Here is a 16696-nt window from a genome sequence, read left to right as displayed (position 1 = left end):
CCTGACACTTTACAGTTGTTTCTCAACACTACAGTTGGCATGATCCTATTAAAACCTTAATCAGATTATGCTGTGTCTGTGTTTAAATCTTCCAGTGGCTCTCCATCTCAATAAAAGTGCAAGGTCAGGTCCTTACACTGGCCCACCATGCTCCTAATGGTGTGCCCTTCGTTACCTTCCTTACCATGGATCTTCACGCCCCTCCCCACCCTCTCTGTACCCACTCCCCTGGTTCCTCACTGTTCCTCAGATGACCCAGAAGTAGTGGGCCACAGAGGCAGAGCCCACCAGGGCTCTGAATGGGCAGAGCACCTGATGCACCTCCAGGAAGTCCAATCTAATGGGTGGGACACGATTTGTCTGGAGTAGATGCAGAATGAGAATATGGGGCATTTGGAGAGAGCAGGGGAATTGAGCACAAGTTCAGGTCTCAGCAAGCCTGCGTAGGCAGCACTGAAAGGCGACAATGAGCATGCCGATCTCCTAGTGGCTCTCCATCTAACTTTTAATCCCCTAGCTCCGTGCACAAGTCCCCTCCTGCTCTCTCCCCTACCTTCCAGTTCTGGCGTCACACCTTCCTACGTCCCCTCCTGGGTCCCCTGACTCCATACCAGGCTGCTAAGAGTTACCCAGACTGTCATGACGTTCCACACTCGAGAACCTTCACCTTTGCTGTTTCCTCTGTGCAAAACCTTGATCCCTCTCCTTCTTCACCCACTCCCTCAACATTCAGAAATCAGCTTGTGTCAAGGTTGAACTTTCCTCCATCTCCTCATGCCTCCCGCACCCCCAGTCCACACACATGAACGCACACACATACACACACGCTCCACGTGACCTCAGGTACTCCTCCCCTCTGCTCCTACAATGCCACGTGCTCACACCTACCACACCACTTCATCCTCTGTACTGTAACGGCTGATTTATCTCATCCCTGCCGGACTGTGAGTTCTTTGTTGGGAGGGACACATTCTTGCGCATTTCTGCTTCCCCAGCATCTAACACAGTGCCTGGCACACGGTAGGTGCCCTCTCAGCTCCATACACATGCACTGAATGAATGGAGAAGGGTGTCCCATCAACGCAGGGAAGTTTGATAGCAGGTATAGAGCAAGACACCTTCACGGGTCTGGAGGGCTGAGTCAAACCTTGAGCATTTGGGAGGCTGGAGAAAGCAAAGCGGGTTTGGTCTTACAGGAAGTAGGACTTGGACAGTTCATCAAAGTGGACACTTGGGTACAGGAAAAAGTCAGGGACTCAGGTACTAGAACTGGTAGAGAAGAGTTGGGGTTGGTCTCAAGAGCATGACAAAAGACCCCGAGATAGGGATGATTTCTGATAGCTGATGGAGCTGCTGAGGTAGGAGGAGAGGTAGTGGATGGAAAGGAAGCCAAAAACCCCTGTTAATGAGAACAAAAGGGTGCAGGGAGCCTGATTGCTCCTTACATTGTGCAGTTTCCATGGCATCTTCATCCCCTAAACCTAGTGGCAGGACCGACGGAACCATCCCTGGCAGAAACTAAAATAGGTACCGTTGCGTTCCCACATTTAGCCTTAACAGCTCTCTCCCTCTTTCATCACTTCTTTGCTCCAAAGTACAAGGGAAAAAATTCAATCACCACATTCATATTTAGCCAAGTTCTTGGGTCAGATTACTTGAGTTTAAACCCCAGCTGTGCCACTTGTTCCCTATGTGATCTTCAGCAAGCTGTGTGCTCAGCTTTCTCTTCTATAAAGTGGGGATGACAATCATAGTACCCACCTCACAGGGTTATGTGAGGATGACATGAGACGCATGAAAAGCATTTACCACAGTGCCTGGTGTACAGTACTTAGCAACATTTCATAGCTATTGTCATTCGTGTCTTGCTATTATTGATGGCATAGTGACCGTGAACACAGAAAACGGAGCCAGACCATCGGGTTCAAATTCTGTCTGCACCTCTCACTAGCCCTGGGACCTTGGACAAGTTACTTATTTCAGACACTTACTTCCATTTCCTCATCTGTGTAATGGAAATAATAGCAGACTTGCCTCAGAGGGCTGTCAGGAGAATTAAAGTAGTCAATAGTTGTAAAGCATTTAGAACAGTGCCTGGGTTATATAATAAGCGCTTTCTAAAAATCTGTAGAATAAGTTAATTATTGTTATTAGGAACCAGTGATTTCCTGTGTCCCCCCTTCCTGAGCTACAGTGGAGCCTCAGTATCCGAGGATGTGAAGGACAAACTGTATCCATTGTACTACAGCATTTTATATAAGGGACTTGAACATCCTTGGATTTTGGTATCTGCAGGGGCTCCTGGAACCAATCCTCCACGGATACCAAGGGACGACTTTACTTGCAACTTTTCCAAAGGCCTAAGGGCAGAGCAACCCTATGTGTCAGTGGTCAAAACCAATGGCTATGGGCAAAGGTAATATTGGAGGTTCCCAGCATCTCCCAAACTGTGCCCTGGGAGCACCAGCCCTTTCTCTCTGCTATACACCTGGCTTCACAAGACCCAAACCAGCCCCAGGCCTGCTGGGAAGTTCGCCTGAGCCCTGATAATCTATGACAAAGTGACAGGAGGGAGTGGCGTGCCCGCAGAAAACAGCTGACCCAGTGGACTGGCTGCTGCCACTGGATCTATTTCCCAGCATCTTGGAAGTTGCTGACTTCAGCCTTTCCAGAGTAAAGCACTGTCCACGGTCAGAGACAGCAATGAGGCGAACATGCAGCACAGCCGTAAATCTGCAAGCCGTATTATTTAAGAGACCTGACTTTCTTGTGTTGCGATATTAAAGCAAATCTGTCTCCTGCTCATAAATCAGCAGTGCTATTTCCATCCTCAGCCACTCTGCTCAGCCGTCTCCAGATGCACACAGCATACATTTCTCTCACTTGGGAGGTGCAGGTTGAGAAAGTAAAGGAAGATATGTATTTATCCCTCCCCAAACTCTGTCCTCACGACCCTGCCTGCACGCTCCTTCCCTGTCCTAGGATCTTAGATTCCCAGCGTCTTCTGGAGAGTCACAAAAAGTACAACACCCCCCCGCCCCAGATATTGATATAGCAGGTTACCTTCACAGCATTCTTGGTAGATAGGGCAGGTACAGTTAATCCCAATTTAGAGATCATGAAACTGAGTATCAAAGATATCAAGTGAATCTCCTGAGATCACACAGTTAGTAAATAGGGGAGCCTGGGATAACTCATGTCTCCTAACTCCTGGTCCACTGCTCTTTCTACAGCGTTAAATGTTTCGTCATGAATTACTTCACATGCATAAAGCAAAGATATATAGGGACGCTCCTGGAAAAAAACAAATGACGTCAGTTCAAAATTTTGAATGAATGTTGACTGAGAGTGAGCTATGTGCCAGGTACTTTCCAACACATCAGCAGACTTCGTCATTACACCAGAACTTTCCATGGCTTCCCCTCACCCAGAATGTAGCCCAGGTTCTTAGCATAATATACAAAGGCTCTCGTGACCTTGGCCCTGTCTGTTGCTTTGGCTTCATCCCCAGAGCACAGGTCACAGGCTTCACTGCGTCGTTCTGTCCTCCAGGAAGTCAGCTCTGACCCACCCGTGCCTCACGCCCTGGCTGAGCTGAGGCTCTTCCTCTGCAGTCCTCTAGCTCCTGTGCTTGCTCTCTCTGCAGCGCTTTCCTCACTTCACCACCAGGCTGTTTACTTGTCGCTCCCCTCCTCAGACTGTGAACTCCTTCAAGGCGGAGATATTGCATAGCTGCAGGTAAAATGGTGGGTACACAACCCATATTCCTGGACTGAATCCTCACTACCACCCCATGCAGTGAACATTGTTATCCTCGTTTTTACAAGTGAGGACACTCATTTGTAGAAATCAGGGTGGACGTTCAGACACACTGCAGGGCTGTTCAGCATCAGCCTTTAGGAGGGGCCCCAGCTGGGCCTGAAATTCAGGCTTCCAGCCCCTGCCCTCATCTCCTTCCCCTCCCTGCCTTATTCAGTCTTGGATGCTTCAATTGATTTCTGCTTTTCCAACCTGAGTTAGTACACAGAATTAGCCCTGCCATTCACTGCCACTGAGGCAGAAGGAAGAAACATGTGTCCTGGCTTCTCCCCACCTCCAGTCAGCATGCCTCAACCATCCTTTGAGAAACGAACCTCATGGGTCACCCCTAAAGGAATGTTGTCCTGTGGGCTTCCGCAGAGGGCTGACCAGGACCAACAGGTAAAAACCAGAGGGTAGAATATTCGCATGAATTCACAAACATGGGGTGCTCACTATGTGCCAAGCATTTCCCAATAACTAGATCTATCGGAAATGAAGAGACTGTTGGCCACACCTGGAGGGTGTCCCCTAGAGGCAGGGTGAGCACCTAGCAGCAATGTTAAAAGCGGAGACAGAAGCATCTGGTGGGGATGGGGATGGCCTGAGGCCATAGACCTTGGGTCCCTCTCTCTCCTACCCTCCCAACCCCAGCCCCTCACCAACTCTCCTGAGCACTATAAAAAGCCAAGGCTTTGGAAATGTAGCTAAACTAATTTTGTGAAAGATTTGAAAATGTTCTTTAAGTATGGCTCTAAGTGATTTTATTTCCAATACTTGCTGGCAGAAAAATATTACCCCTGCATTTCAATGCAGAGGAAATAAACAGGCTGCATTTGGCCAAATTCACGTATTTAAGTTATTTCCTAAAGTGAGTGTAATTTGGAAATCGCTAGTATTATTTTGTCCCAGTGCCGGTTAATGCCTTATCTGTGGCCTCTGGAAGGGACACTTCTTGCAACGAGAGTTATTAGTTTTTTATTTAGAATGTACTGTATGGGTGATTTGTGGGTGTAACAAACCTGAATAATTTAAAGTAGTCTTTATTTGCTGAGAACTGCAGGGTTTTTTTAAAGTAGATTTTAAATCTTTAAACTTTCAGAGATTAAGAGAGATTGGTCGAGGGATTTATTTGTAGCAGGAATTTCTTTTTCTTATGCTTGCGTCTTTCCCAGCACCCATTCTTCTTTCCTGCCTCATTCTAGAATCATGTAATGTCAGCGCTAGAGGAGACGGTAGACAGCCATCCTTTAGAGCGGTAGTTTTCAGACATCTTTTATGGCCAAATCCTTTATGCAAAGAAAAATTTTAGGCCCACTAGCCATGAACCAGAGCTGCTCTGGTGCGGCCTCTTTCTCTGCTGACCTCTCCACCCTCATGCCAAGCCTCACAGCACCCCTGGGGAACACACTTTGAAAACCAAGACCCCTCATTTTATAATAAGAGAACCGAGGCCAGAGGGTAAGGAATGACTTATCCAAGGTCACTCAGCAAGGACAAGGCAGAACCAGGATTAGAACCGTGTCTCCCGACACAACCTACGTACATCCCACCAGCTCTAGCTGCCTCTTGCACTTGGCTTGCCATTTTAACATAGATCTGTCAACCACCTTTCAAATTCCCATCTCTTGGGAGGAGTGTAAAAAGGCAGCTCAGCGCAGGAGCACAGCACAGAATCACACTCATTCACGTTAGTGACGGTAATAACGTTTGTCCCAGGCCACAGGCTCCGGGCAGGAGCATCCTCAGGACGTGCCTGCACCCAGCAGCCATCCCCCATCTCCAGCAAGGCTTGGTGGCTCGTCATTTCTAAGCAGGGCACGTTTTTCTGCAGTCCCCTTTCCAAAGAGCGAATGGTGACAGCAGCCGGGAATGCAGAGTCAGCAGAAGGGAAGCCGCTTTGCCTGCAAAGACCCTGCAGAGACCCCGCACCCTTTGCCCCTCCTCATTATACCTGGAAGCCCAGATCTTTTTCCTGGGGTCTGGGGTACCCCGTGCCAGCCAACACCCACCAAAGGCTTCATCTCAGTCCCGTACCCAACACAGATTCCACATGGAAGCAAGGGCAATTTTGGTTTGTCTTTATGCTTTTCATTTCTAAGGAGAAAAGCACCTGTTACATAAAAGATCTTTTGTTCTGCTAAGGACCTTGATGAATTTAGGTCTGAATTTAGGGGGTAAAGGCTTAAGAAAGCTCAACTTCGCTGCATGAAAGGGACGAGTTTATTTTGTTTTGTTTGCTAGTGGTGATAGAGGGGACAAGAGAGAGATGGGGTGGGGTGGAGGCTCTGCCCCCGGGCAGGAAGCTGGAGTCCAGTGTGCCAAACTGACTAGAGGGATTTTAAAAGCAAAAATCCCTAACATGAAATTTTAAGTTATCTATGCCGCTGCAATCAAAATCCCTCCCATTCCTCCGCTTTCAAGAAAGCCTTCTAGGGCTTCCCTGGTGGCGCAGTGGTTGTGAGTCCGCCTGCCGACGCAGGGGACGTGGGTTCGTGTCCCGGTCCGGGAAGATCCCACATGCTGCGGAGAGGCTGGGCCCGTGAGCCATGGCCGCTGAGCCTGCGCGTCCGGAGCCTGTGCTCCGCAGCAGGAGAGGCCACAACAGTGAGAGGCCCGCGTACAGCAAAAAAAAAAAAGAAAGAAAGCCTTCTATACACTCAAATGCCATATTGTGAGTGGCTTTCCTGGCAGAAATCAGGAGAAAGAGCTGAGTTTATATCTCATTTGGTGAGGTGAGGAATCAGACACATGAGCAGGGCAGTGAGAAAATCCCTAAAGGAGGTGATTGAATTAAAACTGGAGCTCAAAGCCAGAGCTGACTGCAAGAACAGAAGACTCTGGGCAATGCTCCATCGTCCTGGGGAGAGTTTACTGCTTACACACTCCATGAAATGGGCGTCTGAGCCTGCCTTGTTTTCATTTTAATTCACGGGGAGATACCATCTGGTGTTCAATTTATATATCACCTAACCAGAGCATCTAACACTGTAGAAACACAGATTTTGCCTGTAATGTCAGGGCACAGGGAGAGTTAAGATATAGTAACAGTCGTTAATCCAAGCCGGTAATGTTTGCTGACTCTGGCGGCAAACTAGACACATTGAGAGTAACTTTCCTTCTTTCTGTTTGGTATATTTGTGCTTGCCTAGGTTTGAATACTCCAGAAACCCTTTAGTTCCAACTGCATAAGCTTTCACAGGACCACACATGATTAGTGGTGTCATGAGGTCAAGGGAGAAAGATTGCTTCACTCCAAAGGAAAAAGCATAAAAGAGGCTCACAGTATTTAGCCTTTTTGATCTTACTAGTGATCAAGAATAGCAATAATAAACATTCTCATTCTTTGAAAAAGATCATCTGAGATGTTGGAAAGTCCTAGAGACACACACAGGTCACTGCTGGGTGGAAGGTCCCAATCAGGTCCAATCTGAAAGATAAGGGAGAATTTGAGGAAGTTGCACACCCAGGAATTTGGGGAAACAGAGAAAGGACCTTGGTGTTCATCTTCTCCAATGTCCTTGAGGTTGGGAGATAAAAGGCTCCCCTGGGGAGAAGACCTCAGGGTGGAGGTGGAGAGGGGTTAGCAGGTGGCTAGGATGAGAGTAGGGGAGGTGCATATTTTCTGGGAAGATCAAAGTAATGAGCAGGTTTAACCAAGCAGGTAGGTCCCCAAAGGGTGGCTAGTTTGGAGCATCCCAACCTTTATCCCTTTGTTTCACAAGGTTTCTTCCAGTAGGAACCCAGTTTCCCTTCCTACTACAGCACGTCTCTAACTTGCGACACCTCTAGATGGGCAGCCCAGGGTCAAGGCCAGAGTGCTAGCTTTAATTCCAGAAGTTTGGATTCAAGCCTCAACTCTGCCCTTCTCCAGTTGTACTACCGTGAATAAGGTCAGTCAGCTACTCAAGCCTCAGGTGGGGCATTATTAAATCATGAGGTGTCAAGTGCTTTCTCTTTCAAGGAGCAGAGCCCTTTCTTCAAGTAAAATCTTATTCAGAAGCTCAATATACAAAAGAGATCAAAGCAGTTGGCTGGAAGAAAGTGAAGGTAACCATGGCAGGCCCTAAGTCACCCACAGACACACAGTGCTGCAGAGGCACTCCCTACCTGGCAGCCCACGTGGGAGGCACCCCCTGAGGTTGTGCAGTAGAGCAGTACTAACTTTAAAGTTCCTCAGAGCACGGTTCAAACAATCACAGGACAACCTAATGCCCTTCCAGTTCCGACAGACTGTGGGAATATGCTTACTCCAAAATAGACCAGTCACAGGGCTAACCCCAATTCTCTACCTTTGCCCCAACTCAGCCTGGTTGCCCCCCACCCCCAGGAGCCTGGAGGCTGGGGAATTTCAGATGAAAGAAGAGAATGAAGAGGAGAAGTAAAGAGAAAAAAACAAAAGCAAAGCTATGCCCATTTAAGTGCTTGGTTGTGTATACTTCGATCTAACTGTAAAACACACTGAAGGAGGAAGTTGCCATTGGAAACAGAATGAATCTTTTTTTTTTTTTTTTGCGGTACGTGGGCCTCTCACTGTTGTGGCCTCTCCTGTTGCGGAGCACAGGCTCCGGACGCGCAGGCTCAGCGGCCATGGCTCACGGGCCCAGCCGCTCCGCAGCATGTGGGATCTTCCCGGACCGGGGCACGAACCCGTGTCCCCTGCATCGGCAGGTGGACTCTCAACCGCTGCGCCACCAGGGAAGCCCTGAATCTTTTTTTTTTTTTTTTTTAATTTTTATTGGAGTATAGCTGATTTACAAAGATGTGTTAGTTTCAGGTATACAGCAAAGTGAATGTCATGCATATACATATATCCACTCTTTTAGATTCTTTTCCCATATAAGGCATTACAGAGTATTGAGCAGAGTTCCCTGTACTATACAGCAGGTCCTTATTAGTTATCTATTTTATATATAGTACTGTGTAAATGTCAATCCCAACCTCCCAGTTTATCCCTTCCCCACCTTACTCCCTGGTAACCATAAGTTTGTTTTCTATATCTGTGACCCTATTTCTGTTTTGTAAATAAGTTCATTTGTACCATTTTTTTAGATTCCACATACAAGTGATATCATATGATATTTGTCTTTCTCTGTCTGACTTACTTCACTCAGTTTGACAATCTTTAAAACAAAATGGTGCCCATATAAGTGCTTGGTTATGTATACCTCAATCTAATTGTAAAACACACTGCAGGAGGAAGTTGCCATTGTAAACAGAATGAATCTTGACCCAGGGTCAGGAGGTCTGATTTCTCAGGCCAGTTTTGTCACTTCCTAGCTGTGCAGCTCTGACAACTCATCTGTGAAATGGAGAGAAAAGAATGTCCGCCGTCCCAGTCTTTTTCGAGGAACAGAAAAGAAATATGTGTTAAAATACATGTAAACCAAAACATGTATATGATTTAAGAAATTATTGTTCCCTTATTATTTTTTAATTTAACTAGCACCTTCCTAGAGGTGCCGTGGATGTTAACCCAATCTTTACACCACTGAATCTCAAACTGTGATTCAGTTGATGTTTCAGGAATTCTGCAAACAATGGAATCACATTTCAATTTTTTAATAAATTCAAATCTTTTTAAACTATGATTCAGTGCTAGAAAAGTACAGGATGCCCGGAGAACATTCAGTGGTGGGAGGGGTTGGGATTGGTGGAGCAGGGAAGATTTGCTGAAAGAAGTTATGTTGGCATGCTAAAGGATGCAGGGGTGTGGGGAGGTCAAGGGAAGAGCATGAGTGGAGATCTTACCACGGGAAAAATCATGGAGTAATTAAAGAAGTAGAAGAGGGGCTTCCCTGGTGGTCCAGTGGTTAGAATTCCACGCTTCCACTGCCGAGGGCATGGGTTCGATCCCTGGTCGGGGAACTAAGATCTCGCAAGCCACGCAGCGTGACCAAAAAATAAATAACTAAAATTTAAAAATAAAGAAGTAGAAGAAAGAAGGCCAGTGTGGCTGGCAGGAAAGGACAATGGTGAGAGTCGAGAGATGAGTTTAGTGAGGGAGGCAGGTAGGAGACAGACGAAGCTTTTATGAGCAAACCAAACCTTATACAGGATGCAGAAATTTTTGCTTCCCACTTTTTTCTCATTAGCTAATGTATTTTCCTTCTTTTGGAGGCTAGTGAGGATGAGAAATAAAAATATCAAGATATTAAGTCACACTGGCCAACCTGACCAAGCACAGCCGTAGGGCAGATGTTATACCTGAATAATTCAGAGCAGCAGGACGCAAGAGGGCCTAGCACACTAGGATGTTGCAGGAGCATTTGTTGCATGAATGAATGACTGAAAGAATAAACAAGTGACCCTCAGTTTAACCATTCATTTATTGATAATTCTGCCCAAAGAGCTAGAAACTAATTCATTAGGCTCTCAGCCGTGGGCTAGACCTTCACCCACTGAGAGCTACCCACCCCATCCCATCCTCCACAGCAAAAACTAGATTCCTAGGCTTCAGTTTTTGTCTTTCATTTTAACTTGCTTTCTCCTACGTCATGCAATCAAACACCCACAAAATTTTTCTAAATTAGAAGAGAACTTTAAAAGCATGTAGTCTAGGAACTTCCCTGGTGGCGCAGTGGTTAAGAATCCACCTACCAATGCAGGGGACATGGGTTCGAGCCCTGGTCCGGGAAGATCCCACATGCCGCAGAGCAACTAAGCCCGTGTGCCATGGCTACTGAGCCTGCGCTCTAGAGCCTATGAGCCACAACTACTGAGCCTACGTTCTGCAACTACTGAAACCTGCAAGCCTAGAGCCCATGCTCTGCAACAAGAGAAGCCACTGCAGTGAGAAGACCGCGCACCGCAATGAAGAGTAGCCCCCGCTCGCTGCAACCAGAGAAAGCCCGCGTGCAGCAACGAAGACCCAACGCAGCCCTAAATAAATAAATTTATATTAAAAAAAAAAAAGCACATCGTCTAAAGCCTTCACCCTGCCCTCTCTGATCCCATACTTAAATCTCTTTATTCTCCCTACCTACGAATTTCTACTGTCTTCTAACAACTCCTCCTGCAATGGGCATTTTTTTGCCTCTCGAACAACTGTAAATGTCAAAATGATTCTTCCTTAAGCCAAAACCTACGTCTGAAGCAACCATTCATGAATCTCAGTTCTTCTACTCCTTTGAGGATACACAGATTAAGCCTCCTTCCTTTTTCAAATAAGAGCCTCTCAGAAATGCCTTTCCTCCATTTGCTCCATGGAAATCATGTTCCAGTTCCAGATCAGAAAATTAGAGTTCTGTGCCCACTGCAGATTCTAACATCCCAGGGTCATGGGCGCAAAATACAGCACGTGTAGATGGTGTCTCCAAGACCTTGTTGTGTGTTTTAGGTCTTCATATAGGGACTTCAGTAAAATAATTATCAGGGCCTTTGGCAACTAGAGCTAAAGTTTGAGTTCAGTTTGAAGTCTCCTGTGAAATATGTTGGGTGGCTTGAACTCTGACACTTGTGAGTATTAGATCACACAGTAAAACTATCATGACTAATTCAACCCAACTGGAGGAAGTTATTGGCGGGATGCAGGGTAGCAGGGGTGACTTAAGATGTTGCTTTTTGAGAAAGGAAACTTGCATGAATGAAGACTGAAATGATTTGTTAACCCCCAGAGAAGGTGTTACATATAGGTCAAACCTGAGTTCATTGCCAGGGCGGCCATGCTAAAGGGCTCTGGCTATAAATTCACCTTCTTTCAGCATTTATAACAATGGGTTTAAGAACTTCGAAGAGTGTACAATTTAATAAAGCTTATTTTTGTTATATGGGCCTACTTGAAATAGGGCCATGATCCTTATCTTTTTTTTTAATGACTAACCACTACACAGAACAATTCCTTGCATTTATTGTCAGAAGTAAGATCCTCCTCATTCTCTCAAGTGGACACGTGGAACAAGAGAAGGAAGCTCCCATGACCCCTGGAAGGCTTTGGTCAACAGTGTAGCACACCATGGCAGTAATCTCTGGGCCACCATTTGGCTTAATGAATCCACTTGACTTTAATTGAAACCCAGATGTAATCTTTTATAGCTTAATGATTTATTCTCCCAGGCACTCTGATGAAATATAAACAGTTCTCTAGAAGCCAGTGAAAATAGTTTCTATTCCTCATTTCTGTTTCTAATTAATTGTTGAGCAATTAGATTGAACCTTGATCTGTGGCAGTCACTATAAAACTGTACCATGGCAAAGAGTCTTAATAATGATCTGCATCACCACAAAAGTAAGATGTTCTGGAAAAAAAAAAGAGGAAAAATATTTTGAGAGCCAATCTTTCTTAATTCATTCAATTAAAAATATAATAACATTTTGTCCTGAAACAATACCTATTACCTGAACTAATGAGGTCTTTCAGCACCCTGGAGAATGAGACATACAGAAAGACAGATACGGAAAGATGCTGAGGTTAAGTGACTAACTGGTGGCTGACACAATGGAAGGCCATGGCAGAACTCAGCAGGGGACCGCTCTTGCTAACTATCACAGCCCAAAGCCAACAGTCACAATCTAAATTAAACACCCCTAGCCCAAGAGAGTTGCAGAGATGTCACCATCATACCGGAAAAATTACAACCAGGGCTTGCCTCAAAACTCCGAATGCGCATCAATGGAAAGGCATATTGTTTCCGCCCCCCCCCGCCCCCCATTTCCTTCCTTGGAAAAATGATGGCAGTGCCATTTCTAATTCAGTGTTATGCTGGGGAGGTTGCAAATTAATTACAATTATGCCTTCTTTGTGCCAAGTGATAATTTACTGCAATTAATTATCAAAAGATCTACTGCTGTCAATTACGATACTTGCTCTTGAGCGGGGAGGAGCTATTCGCGAGCCTCTGAAATCTGTAACCAAGTTATGTTTTGCCCTTTTTCTTTTCTATTTCCAATTAAGCTATTATAATTTGTTTTCATTATGCCAACACAATGGAAAAACTAACAATGTTACTCTAACCTTTTTCTTAATCTAAACATTATCTTGACTTTCATTGAGTCAGCACGCCTATTGTTACACCTGCATGTCGTACACGGAGGGAGGCATACTTCAGAATTAATGAGCGCAGCTGCGGTCTCTCTTACATTCAGCACTTGTAAAATAGACCTCTTTAAAGTGCCATTATCACAATATTGATAGAGTTATTTATAGCATTGCAAACGCTCCCAGTCATAACAGAGAACTTGTTATCCACAGCAAGTTCATGCTGCTGTCATCCCCTGGCCTCTATCCAGAGCTGGGGAGCAGGCACCAGGTGGACCATCTTTCAAAAATAAGCTCTAAAAAGACATCCAGAAAACTTTTTTCTCAAAGTGAATCTGATCACCAAAAGTAGTTCCAGTGATGGAGTGACTACCTGTAGGAAACATAGGAAGTGGGCCAGAGTCCAGGCATATAAGACATGGCACCTACGACCCAGCCCAACACAGTTCTGCTGGGAAATGGGAAACCTGAGGTGCAAGGCTTGTGCCATTTCTTCATAAGTCAGTCAAAGAGATGTCCGTGCAGAAGGGCACTGTCACGAGAAATGGTCCATCTCCATACCCTTGCTTGTGCTCTTCCATTCAACAGATGATCACCCTTTCTTTTCTGCGAATGGAACTCTTTCTTTGCATCTTCTCCCCCATAAAATTTAAGCTCCTTGTGGATTAAGCATGCAGCTTATTTGTGTTCTGATTAGCACAGGGGGAAAATACTATATTCTGTAATTAGCACTTTGTAAATTTATTTAAGAATCCTTTGTTATGCACCACGCATGTGTTCAGCACATTATAGGTCCTATAAAGCAGTATAGGTCCTATATAAGATAATTTCTTCTCTTAAGAATGTCATACTCTAGGAGACAAGGGTTCTTTTATTCTTTTTTTTTTTAGAATTTTTGAATTTTATTTTTTATACAGCAGGATCTTATTAGTCATCCATTTTATACATATCAGTGTATACATGTCAATCCCAGTCTCCCAATTCATCACACCACCACCACCACTCGCCACCGCTTTCCCCCCTTGGTGTCCATACATTTGTTCTCTACATCTGTGTCTCAATTTCTGCCCTGCAAACCGGTTCATCTGTACCATTTTTCTGGGTTCCACATATATGCGTTAATGCACGATATTTGTTTTTCTCTTTCTGACTTACTTCACTCTGTATAATGGTCTCTAGATCCATCCACATCTCTACAAATGACCCAATTTCGTTCCTTTTTATGGCTGAGAAATATTCCATTGTATATATGTACCACATCTTCTTTATCCATTCATCTGTCGATGGGCATTTAGGTTGCTTCTGTGACCTGGCTATTGTAAATAGTGCTGCAATGAACATTGGGGTGCATGTGTCTTTTTGAATTATGGTTTTCTCTGGGTATATGCCCAGTAGTGGAATTGCTGGGTCATATGGTAGTTCTATTTTTAGGTTTTGTTTTGTTTTGTTTTGTTTTTTTATTTTTGGCTGTGTTGGGTCTTCGTTTCTGTGCGTGGGCTTTCTCTAGTTGCAGCCAGCAGGGCCACTCTTCATCACGATGCGCGGGCCTCTCACTGTCATGACCTCTCTTGTTGTGGAGCACAAGCTCCAGACGCGCAGGCTCAGTAGTTGTGGCTCACGGGCCTAGGTGCTCCACGGCATGTGGGATCTTCCCAGACCAGGACTCGAACCTGTGTCCCCTGTATTGGCAGGCAGATTCTCAACCACTGCGCCACAAAGGAAGCCCTATTTTTAGTTTTTTAAGGAACCTCCATACTGTTCTCCATAGTGGCTGTATCAATTTACATTCCCACCAACAGTGCAAGAGGGTTCCCTTTTCTCCACACCCTCTCCAGCATTCGTTGTTTGTAGATATTCTGTTGATGCCCATTCTAAGTGGTGTGAGGTGATACCTCATTGTAGTTTTGATTTGCATTTCTCTAATAATTAGTGATGTTGAGCAGCTTTTCATGTGCTTCTTGGCCATCTGTATGTCTTCTTTGGAGAAATGTCTATTTAGGTCTTCTGCCCATTTTTGCATTGGGCTGTTTGTTTTTTTAATATTGAGCTGCATCAGCTGTTTATATATTTTGGAGATTAATCCTTTGTCCGTTGATTCATTTACAAATATTTTCTCCCATTCTGAGGGTTGTCTTTCGTCTTGTTTATGGTTTCCTTTGCTGTGCAAAAGCTTTTAAGTTTCATTAGGTTTATTTTTCTTTTTATTTCTATTACTCTAGGAGGTGGATCAAAAAAGATCTTGCTGTCATTTGTGACAAAAAGTGTTCTGTCTATGTTTTCCTCTAAGAGTTTTATACTGTCTGGTCTTACATTTAGGTCTCTAATCCATTTTGAGTTTATTTTTGTGTATGGTGTTAGGGAATGTTTTAATTTCATTCTTTTACATGTAGCTGTCCAGTTTTCCCAGCACCACTTATTGAAGAGACTGTCTTTTCTCCATTGTATATCCTTGCCTCCTTTGTCATAGATTAGTTGACCATAGGTGTGTGGGTTTATCTCTGGGCTTTCTACCTTGTTCCACTGATCTATATTTCTGTTTTTGTGCCAGTATCATACTGTCTTGCTTACTGTAGCTTTGTAGTATAGTCTGAAGTCAGGGAGTATGATTCCTCCAGCTCTGCTTTTTTCCCTCAAGACTGATTTGGCTTTTGTGTCTCCATACAAATTTTTGTGATTTGTCTTTTGTGTCTCCATACAAATTTTTTGTGTCTCCATACAAATTTTAAGATTTTTTGTTCTAGTTCTATAAAAAATGCCATTGGTAATTTGATAGGGATCGCATTGAATCTGTAGATTGCTTTGGGTAGTATAGTCATTTTCACAATATTGATTCTTCCAATCCAAGAACATGGCATATCTCTCCATCTGTTGGTATCATCTTTAATTTTTTTCATCAGTGTCTTACAGTTTTCTGCATACAGGTCTTTTATCTCCCTAGGTAGGTTTATTCCTAGGTATCTTATTCTTTTTGCTGCAATGGTAAATGGGAGTGTTTCCATAATTGCTCTTTAAGATTTTTCATCATTAATATATAGGAATGTAAGAGATCTCTGTGCATTAATTTTGTATCCTGCAACTTTAAAAAATTCATTGATTAGCTCTAGTAGTTTTCTGGTGACATCTTTAGGATTCTCCATGTATAGTATCATGTCATCTGCAAACAGTGACAGTTTTACTTCTACTTTTCCAATGTGTATTCCTTTTATTTCTTTTTCTTCTCTGATTGCCGTGGCTAGGACTTCCAAAACTATGTTGAATAATAGTGGTGAGAGTGGACATCCTTGTCTTGTTCCTGATCTTAGAGGAAGTGCTTTCAGTTTTTCAGCATTGAGAATGATGTTTGCTGTGGGTTTGTCATATATGGCCTTTATTACGTTGAAGTAGGTTCCCTCTATGCCTACTTTCTGGAGAGTTTATATCATAAATGGATGTTGAATTTTGTTCAAAAGCTTTTTCTGCATCTATTGAGATGATCATATGATTTTTCTTCTTCAATTTGTTAATATGGTGTATCACATTGATTGATTTGCATATATTGAAGAATCCTTGCATCCCTGGGATAAATCCCACTTGATCATGGTGTATGACCCTTTTAATGTGTTGTTGGATTCTGTTTGCTAGTATTTTGTTGAGGATTTTTTCATCTATATTCATCAGTGATATTGGTCTGTGATTTCTTTTTTTGTAGAATCTTAGTCTGGTCTTGGTATCAGGGTGATGGTGGCATCATAGAATGAGTTTGGGAGTGTTCCTTGCTCTGCAATTTTTTGGAAGAGTTTGAGAAGGATGGGTGTTAGCTCTTCTCTAAATGTTTGATAGAATTCACCTGTGAAACCATCTGGTCCTAGACTTTTGTTTGTTGGACGATTTTTAATCATGGTCTCAATTTCATTACTTGTGATTGGTCTGTTCATATTTTCT

Source organism: Delphinapterus leucas, chromosome 1, assembly GCF_059928025.1.
Source record: "Delphinapterus leucas isolate spDelLeu-1000000601 "Yukka" chromosome 1, BTC_Dleu_Yukka2, whole genome shotgun sequence".
Lineage (NCBI taxonomy): Eukaryota > Metazoa > Chordata > Mammalia > Artiodactyla > Monodontidae > Delphinapterus > Delphinapterus leucas.
Note: the sequence above shows the minus strand (reverse complement) of the source record.